General features: G+C 46.3%; 1 long non-coding RNA gene across 1 annotated transcript in view; it reads left to right on the forward strand.

Annotated features, from left to right (window-relative positions):
* LOC144377989 (uncharacterized) overlaps positions 1 to 9,294 on the forward strand; it is a 65,857-nt gene extending 56,563 nt beyond the window's left edge. The window contains exons 2-3 of the long non-coding RNA XR_013439374.1: positions 1,002 to 3,138; positions 8,521 to 9,294. This is a non-coding gene — a long non-coding RNA (uncharacterized LOC144377989). The remainder of the gene's footprint in view (positions 1 to 1,001; positions 3,139 to 8,520) is intronic.
* The last annotated feature ends 392 nt before the right edge of the window (positions 9,295 to 9,686 follow it).

Raw genomic sequence — 9,686 nt, forward strand, 5'->3', positions numbered from 1 at the left:
CATATTCACTTAAGAGAAATGCAAACTAGTAGGAATAAAATAGATAATATAAAAATCTTTAGTAGGCATCATACTCATGGTGAAAACTTAGAAATGTTCTCTGTAAAATCTGTGGTATGCAGAATTATAAAGATGACATGCAAGGTCCCCCCCCACCTCCACCCCCAGTACACACCTTGCATAATCCCGGTGAATTATAGATGGTGAATACAATGGATTTCTCTAATTCCTCTAATTAGGCACAGTTGACTTCAGGGTAAGGAGCTAGGTCAGGTATGGCTAATCTGAGCACAGGAACACTTAAAATGAGTTTGCTACAGCTGGTCTCCAAAGAGGACAGTCCAAGATCCCTCTGGGGAGAAGGCCCAGCCTTATGCCTTGGGAAGGGGCACCCTCAGGCTCTGCTGTCCATGAGTAAAAGGAACAAGCAAGCACCAAAAAACATCTGTTGACAGAGAAGGCCCTGGCTTTTGTCCACATGTCCATCTGGAAGGCTCTGAGAGGGAGAGCTGAGATCTTAAACATGGCTGGGCTCCTTCCCCAAAGACACTGCAGATAGGAGCCGTGGCAGATCCATTTTTTTAAAAACTGATTTCCTTAATACCAGATGATCATAAAGAAAAGAAAATGCTATGTAATCCCACTGCCCTGATAATCCTTGCTGACATCTCAAAGTGTGAAAGTAACACAGGTACCTTATGAGAAATGCAAATAGAATGGAAGGCATAGAAATGAAAACCAGGAGTCTCATTCTCCAATCCCCAAGTTGTTCTCACAGATTCTAATGTGTCCTTCCAGAAAAAAATGCTGCACTAGTATCAGGTCACATGTCCCTTTCAACATTTTTCTACCCAAAAGAAATAGAAATTGTATTCAGTTTTGGAGCGACCCTCCCCACCCTTGATATAACCTGCAGAATTTTCTACATCTGCACTTAAAAACTACCTCAGTTAAACAGAATTGTAGTAGGAAAATAATCAATTTTTTCTTTCTTTTTTCAGGTGGAGAAGAATAAGTCTCACTGTGTTGCTCAGGCTGGTCTCGAAACTTTTGGGCTCAAGTGATCCTCCTGTCTCAGCCCCCCAAGCAGCTGGGACCACACATGCTCCCCTCACTCCTGGATAGGAATCACATTTCTAATCAGTGTGAACATGGGGGTCAGTAGATCACCCCCAAGAAACCCTGACCTAAAGACAGGGATGTCACAGTGACACCCCCTCTGGTTTCCAGGTCAGTAAAGTTAAGGCCTTGGAAGAGTCCCAGGAAACCTCTGAACACACTGCATGTGGACACTGCGGTCACAATACTGACCCTGTATGTCCACTTGCAAGTCTCTCTGGGTAACTGCCAGGGGTCAGGTAGCATGGGACAGAGAATCTGGCTGCCTGCTCCACTTAGTGGCATGCCCAGAGGCAATCCGTTCATTTGCAAGGCATGCTGGGTAGACCTCCAAATGGCCATCATCCATATTCAATCTCAGTTCAAGGCTAAAGCTAAGAAAGCAGCCCAGAGGCTGGTCTGCACAGCCCCAGACCACCCAGAGCTGTCATCCCTGTGCCCCTCCCCACTGGGCCACTGTCTCCTGTAGATTTTTGGCTGACTGCTAAGTGGCTCCAATGATGATGTTGCCCCTGATTTGCCTGAAGCATCGTTTTGCATTCTCACTGATCTGGTAATTGGAAAAGTTTCCCCTGCTAATGAGCTTGCATTATCCTTCATCTAATTATCTCTGAAAATCCTCCTCCCCGGCTGCAGTGATGACATCACTCAGAGATCATAACAGGTGGAGAGGTGTGATCTTGTGCCAGATCTCCAAAAACACTTGTAAATTTCCTAAGTCATGAGAGAGAAAGGAGTCTTTTATTCACCACATGCCCCTTTCTGACACACTGAGTTCAAGTTAAGGAGGTGCCTCCTGGATAGCCCTTAAGGATGGAGGGAGTCTGGTGGCCAAGGGAGCCCATCATGTGACCAGACAGTTGGAACTTTCACCTCTCCCAGCTGGCTCCCCACACCGCCTGACCTCCGGGGAGGGAGAGGAGACGTAGGCGTCACTGATTACCAGTGGCCAGGGGTTCAGTCAAACACGCTTGTTTAATAAGCCAACATATGCCCCCCACAAGCAAAGGTTCAGAGAATATCCTGGGTGCTGGGAGGGACTGGCAGGGTAGTGCATGCCTCTTGCCCATACCTTGCCCCACACAGCCTTCCATTGTCACTGCCCCTGATCAGACCATCTTATAACAAATAGGAAACCAGTTTCCTTTCCAGGTCATCTAAGTGCTAAAAATAATCCAAGTAAACAATCAAGCACAGAGAGGTGGTCTTGGGGTCTCTGCTTTCTTGGCCATTGGTCAGTAGCCCAGTTGACCACCTAGACTTGTAAGTGGACTGTAAAGCAGGGATGTTCTTGTGGGACTGAGTGTGACACCTATAGAATCTGATGGAATCTCTGAGCAAATGGTGACAGAATCTAACTGCATTGCAGGACATCTAGCCCGTGTTCACAGAGAATTGCTGGTGTGGGAAACCCTGCACGTTTGGTCACAGAAGCACCCTTTGTGGCAAGTACAGAACAAAACTGTCTTGCCACACCGGAGGGAAAGAGTAAGCCCTTTACGGTGTCCCTGCTCCTGTCCTTTGCCTGGGGAAGGCAGGTGATCCCAACTCAGTGGACAGAGTCTGGGAGGAGGGAGTTGAATTGAGACCCACACCCACGTTCATAGACCTTCTGGGGAGTGTCCCAGTGCTGCACCCACACACCACCTTCATCCTCCGAGGGGTGACTCCCAACTCGGGGAAGCCCGGAACACAGGTGTGTGCCACCCTGCTCCCAGGCAGGCAGCCAGCCCAGTCAGGTCCAACTGGCCCAAGTGCCAGGTTCTCAGCCTTGAGCTGAGGGTGTGGCCACTGGGCACTCGTCACTGGCCTTGGCACAGAGCAGCCGGGAAGGCAGGTCTGCAGAGAAGAAAGGAGATGGAAGCACAAGGAGAGGCCCAGGCGGGAAGAAGAGTGAGAGGAAGAAACTCGTGCCCTCCGCTACCGCTGCTGTGCCATGAGGCTCAGGGGGTCTCGTCGTCGCCCTTGGACTCTGCTTCCTCGGGATACAGTCTGCCTTCTGCCTTCAGCTGGTCTGAGGTGGGTTCCCTCCCTTTTACCCCAAGTACCCCTCCTGGAACAACTTAGTGAGACCCTGTCTCAAAGTAAAAAAAAAAAAAAAAAAAAGTTCTGGGGATGCAGCTCAGTGGTGGAGCACCCCTGGGATCTGTCCAGAGGAGCACGGGATGAGAGTCAGCGGAGGAGGGGAAAGGAGGAGGGGGAGAGGAAGAAGAAGAAAGGGAGGAAGAGGGATGCTCTGCGGACAGAACCGGTATGCCCCCTGGCGAGGTGGTCTAGGGATGCTGGGCAAAGCCGAGCGACTGGCAGAGGGGAAAATCCTGCTGCTTTGCATCGGAGTCTGTGAACTCCCACTTGGCAGGTGAAGAGGCTGGTGAAGGACCCTGGAATTGTCAGCACAGACAGAAAACCCAGGTGCCCACCTCCTACTGCCTTCAAACCTTGCTTCCCAAAACCACCATGAACAGTTCTGAGAGGATGGAGGGAACCCCAAGGATGAGCAGGCGTGTTCTCAAAAAAAGGGAGGACACAGTAGAGACGCAGGGTGCTTTCTGTCCTGGCCCACCTCGAGCTGGGGCCCCATCAGACTCCCTGTCGGTGGAGAAACCACACCTGGGGCTTCGGCCCAGCTGTGAACTGAGCAAATTGGACAGTGTGTGGAGTTCATGACTCCGTCACCTCTAGTTCTTTCCCCTTGAAAACAGGACCTACTGGATTTTATCTCTGAAATGAAGGTAAGAATGCTTCAGGGGCTGTAGACTGAATACACTAGGCATAGGGAGAACCCACATATGTTTTGAATGCAGTAGAGGAGAAAAACAGTGAATCCTAGGAGAGAGGAAAGGAGGAAACAAGATTATTTTGAGAAGGAAAAGCTTGTGCAATTAGACCAGATGTTGGAATGACATTTGCAAAGGGATGGGGAGCCGCAGGAATGCAATTAAGTGAGCTGCGTGCATTATTTTAAATCCCATTCGCATTAACACAGTAAACATTACACTTAATTCATCACTGAATCTGCCAGCAAAGCTGTAGGGTAACACTTCAGCCCAAAGTTTAATTACATCCAAGAAGAGTGGAGCATTTGTCATGTCCCCAAGAGATGTCACAGGAGAAAGATGGAGCTTTCAAAATGGCCAAGTGACAGGCACCTTTCTGAACACAGCTGTCATCCTCTAGAGACTTCAGGGTAGGCCAGCACGATCTGGGGACCCCCAGAAGCTGTCCAGCACATGCCAGCCAGCTTGCAAAGTAGGACAAGGCTCTCTGCAAGAGCTGTCCAGTTCCAGTGGTACCAACTGTTCCCAATACACCCTCACTCCACGTCCTCATCTGGCTTGAATGCTACCCACAGCCATGCCTATTTACATATGCATCTGTCATCTATCTGCCTCATGTGGCTCTGACAGATGACCCAGTTCATGCGTGTGTGTTAATTAATGATAATCTGCCCTGGAGTCAGTGTTTCTTTTCTAACTCACTTCTCTCCTTTTTCCTTGGAGCACAATTCAGTGCTTACTGGGTTGGCACCTCTTCTGCAGGGATCAAAGTTAAACCTGAAAATTTTTTTTCTCCTTGCCTTGAGACACCATGGTGCTCTGCTATACCCCAAAGACTCCAGATCACTGGGTGGACACATAAGGGGGTCTGTGCCAGACGAACAAAAAACAGAGAGCAATGGCAGACTAATGACGGAGAGAAGGGGGCAGTGCCAAATAAGAAGGGTCGACCATCCCAGCCCCAAAGCCAAAGTTCAAGAGAGTCAGGAAGATGCTATTGAGTTCTGAGTTTGACTCTGCTTATTACAACACAGTGCAGGCAAGGCCACAGAACCTTAGCACCAGTAGAAACCTTTCCAATCTCCCCATACCCACAGCCATAAAATAAACCCCATGTCCTAGGCAAGCACCCAGCAAATGCAGGCCCTTGGTTATGAGATGGCTAAGAGGAAATGATCACAGTTAGCTAATCCAGCTGGACGACCTTCAGCCCAATTAAGTACCATCTTACCAAAAGATTCAAAGAGTCATTATTCATCCTTAAGCAACACCCTGTTTTCTTTAGATCAGTGTAAGCCTCGAGTTATACTGAGAAAGGCTGGTGTCTGTTAGAGGTATACTTTTGAAAGAAAGTGCTGGAAAAGGCTTTGTGATCAATCGTTCATGCCTTTCCAACCCAATTACCCCTCTCCTGCCTTCGCTTTGTGGACACCGGTTATACTGAGTCTTTGAACAGTAATTCACAAGGCAAGATTATTGCTGGCTTTATAATATGGCCCATTTTCCTGACTCCTTTGAAGGGTGGGCAATTAGACCCTCAAATGCAATTATTTTCATTCAGGTCAGTGTCACATTAAAATGACCAAAGAAGGGAAAATAGGCCCAAACCTTTCCCCTGCAATGAACTTGTGATGCTCAATGGAAACCCCCAACATTTATTTTTTTCCCAATTACTCATGAAAGGTAATCAAGGTGAGAGAAAAATCTGAAGCCAGGCAGGGCAGAGAAATGGCTGGTAATTTTCCCAATGAAAGAGACGTTTCCATGTTCCCAAGGGTTTGGGGCAGAGGCCCAGGACAGTGTGCTGAATTCTGGCTTTGTGGTGGGCTCATGTCTTCACATCTAGGGTGTCGTGGTTTTCATTTTCAAAATAGCACCAGGAACATCTCATTCCAGAGCGAGGGCTGCTCTTGGACATGCTCTAACCATCACAACTACACTGTCACCTCCTGCTGCTGCTGTGGCATGGAGGTCTTGGTGCTTTGTTTCTCTTGGAGGTTTCAGGAAATAAAGCTCATTAGGAAACCTCCTTCACATATTTCAGGAAGATAAACAAGATTCCCAGCCCCAAGGGCTTTCTTGCTGCCTCAGCATGCAGATTCTGTTCCAAGCTCCTGTCCTTTCTCTACATTTCTTCTTGGTCTGATATTCCCTTCGTTCAGACGCTTCCATCTCTATGGCTCCTTCCAATTCCTGTCTCCACCAAAATTTGTGAGATCTCTGCGCACCAGCAAGCCATCAGTTCTGCAGTGGCCTCCTGCGGGTATCTTCTAATCTAATGTAATTCTGATGTTCTCTACGGGGAGCGGCTTCATGCAGAGGAGATCCATGAACAGGGTCCAGTGGAGGTCTGATCTTATCTCCACCCAAGAAGGACCTCTGTTCCTTTAAGTAGTAATACATAAAAGGTAAATAACAGATCACAGGAGAAGTAGAGCATGCTCCAGAGCAGAGGACCTCAGAGCTTCCCTCCTGTTGGTTCCTGAGGGATTTGGATTTTGCAAGTCTTTCTCTAAGGTCCTTCTTCTGGTTGAGAGGATCCCAACCAGGATCCCACCTTATATAAAAGCTCCTCTAGGCTTTGACAGTTTTTTAGACTTTTCTTATTTTCTATGACCTGGACAATTTTGAGAAGTACTGATAGGATACTTTGTAGGATGCTCCTCAATTTGTATTTTTATGATTTTTTAAAATCATGTCTAAAAGGGGAGTGAGGGTTTGGGGGAGGAAGGCCACAGAGGTCAAGCGCACCTCTCGTCATATCATATGAGTGTGCATGCTGTTGACAAGACTTATCTGACACATTAACCTTGACCACTTGGCCAAGGTCATGGTTGTCAAGCATAGCACACACTCAAGTGAGAGGGAAAAGGTCACCTTCACAAAGAGGTAGTGTCTACATATACTTGGTGCAATTTTTCTGAACAGATTTGTCTCTTCTTTCCTATCTAAGATTTATTCAGTCATTTACTTCAATTGGAATGTGAATTTAGTTTATACTTTGGGTTACAATCCAGTACTACATTATTAATTTTGCTGCTGAAATCACTCCACTGGTGGCCACTGGGGGCTCCTTCTGTTTGGCACCTGTTCAATTACGTTTTAATAAGGCATCCAGAGTGGAGAGTCTATAATTAAGAAAGAAAATTAAATGGCTGTTTTCCTCCCTGGAAGAGCCTTTGATAATACCTTGAAAATTTCTCCTCCTCATGTGAACACAGAATTGGGGATTTTGCACCCATCCAACAGGTTGAATATCCCTTGTCTGAAATTCTTGAGACCAGAAGTGTTCTGGATTTTGAATTTTCTGGAATATGTAAGAAAATATCTTGGGAGTGAGAAGTCTAACCACAGAATTGTCTCACACACATCTCCATCCACAGTGCTCGAAGGTAATTTCATGCAATATTCTCAGTGCACCTGCTTTTGACTTGTAAGGATCATGGTGGCATTCAAAAAGTTCTCGAATTTTGGAGCATTTTGGATTTTCACATTAAAAGGCTCAATCTGTTCTAACTTTTCAACATTACTGAGCTGAGGGAACTTCTGCTCATTATCTGAGTTGGGAGCATGGCCAAGGAGGTGGCATTCAGCCACATGACTGACTGCTCAGGGAGAAGTTGAGATTCTGCCCAAGAATGTGGAAGGAGGAGACCAAGGTGGCCAAGGAACATGAGCAGGGCAGCTGGACTGAGCAGGGAGGCTCTTCCCCCAGAGCTCTGTGGGAAAATCCACTCCAGATAATGGAGTTTTAGAAGGTGGGGGCTGGAGCGTGGCTCAGGGGAATACTCTTGTCCAGCACACAAAAGGCCCTGATTCAGGCCCCAGTACCACCTAACAAAAAGGGGGTCCTCCACTCATAGTGGAAAACATCAGAAACAGATTGCAGTTACACTGACACCTAGTTTCATTTATCTCCCCATCGCTCACTGTCCTGAGACAGCGGGAGGCACCATGCTTTGTCACAACCTGGGGAAGGAGAGAGGGGATAGAGCCAACTACATGGGGATCCAGCAGATGACTTCAGATCTGCAAACCGTGGCTTGCACTGGCTATAATGAATGCATAATCTTAATTAATGTATTGTATTAATTAATGAATATTACCCAAGACTGATTAATTGGTGATTCATCTGCTCCTTCTAGTCTCAACCCACAAAGGCAGAGAAAGCTTTGTGTGTTTTGATAGTCTCTAGGAGAAAGGCTCAGGAGTGTCTAAGACAGGTCTACAAAACCTAGGCACTAAATAAAGAACACGCAAAGAGCTCATTAGTATCCTAGCCACCTTTAGGTGCGCATATGTATCTAAAACTCAGCGATCCTCTTGGTTATAGTCAGTTTCTTTTGCTTCACTTATATTAAGATAAAATTTAGTATTTATTTTTAGAATTGCACACAAACACACTGAGCCAAATATGTAGAATTGTTTCCTTTAAGAAGGTTTATATAGATTATTTCTGGGTGAGAGGTAGAACTTAGGGAGATTTCTTGCCTCCTTCTCTGGACTCTATATTACTTAAATGTTTATAAAAAAGCAAGCATTGTTTTTTTGCAAATGTAATCAAGTCAAAATTTAGAAGGATAAAGTAGGTCTCTGAGCCTCATTCTACCATCTCTCCTGACAGGCCCCACACCTTCTAGGAATGTGTGTGCTTCCATCGGCAGGACCTGAGGTCAAGAGCTACACAGTGGACACATTACACACACTCTCTGAAGAAATGGGGTAAAGCAAAGCAGGGTCATACAATGTACTGGCTTCTCTGCCAATTTATTTTTCGAGGACTGCAAAAGCCACCAGATTGACCCTAATTTTTAAAAAATGTACACCTTAAATAATAGAATGTTTTATGACTGCATGGACTGGATTTTTAGAAACCCGCAGGACTTCATTTTCTTTCACCTGGAGAAACTGAAGGGGGCCAAGCATCACTCAATGCTTTCATAGGCCAGGAGGGACAAGACATTTTAGCTTCATGAGCCATTTCTTCCAAAAGCTGTATGTGAAGAAGTGAGAGAGACTCAGATTCTGATTCCTGAAGCTCTTTGGTAAATAGCTTGCAGGTGACCTTGATGGTTCCATGGCTTGACCCCAGGAGTGTTCCTTCCAAGCTGGTAGAGAGAATTCCCCTTGGAGAGCTGCAGACCTGGACGTGGTCTAGTAGCATTGCCAGGTAATACAAGGGTGGAGGTCGCTCTTATTCTGATTTTAGTGCCTCTCATTGCCCTTCTCTGCAATGGTTAGTCCTCCATTCCTCCTCTGGATACAAAGTTACTGCCATTCCTGATCTTCTTTAATAATTAATTTGTTCTAAATGTTCTTAGCATCATCTTAAGTGTTTTACACTGTTGCTCCTTAAATTTCTATTTGGAAGATAAATTAAGAATGCTAAATGTCAGCATTTCAGTGGTTCTCTCATCTGTTATGGAAATAATGGTGGTTGTAGGATTTTTTTAAAAAAAGAAATCCCACCTCATTTACCAAGAGTTCCTGAGCCCTGGAGCTGATCCACATTTCAGCATGCTCCTCTCTCCAACATGGGTTCTTGAAAAGTTTTTCATGACAACAGAGATTTGAGACTAGAGGAAGCAGCTGAGGTATGAGCTTTCATGAAGCCATCCAATGGTGGCTGCATTCCTGCTGTGACTATATATACACTTGTCTTTGTCCAGGTGGCCTTCCCTTGACCCTGGTCTCCTAGAAGTCACCGACTCAAAGAGCAAAGGCAGACAGGGTAACACAGGATGGCCTGTCAGCACATTCAGCCTTGCACCTGCAGGGTGCCAAGTGACA

Source organism: Ictidomys tridecemlineatus, chromosome 5 (assembly GCF_052094955.1).
Source record: "Ictidomys tridecemlineatus isolate mIctTri1 chromosome 5, mIctTri1.hap1, whole genome shotgun sequence".
NCBI classification, from domain to species: Eukaryota; Metazoa; Chordata; class Mammalia; order Rodentia; family Sciuridae; genus Ictidomys; species Ictidomys tridecemlineatus.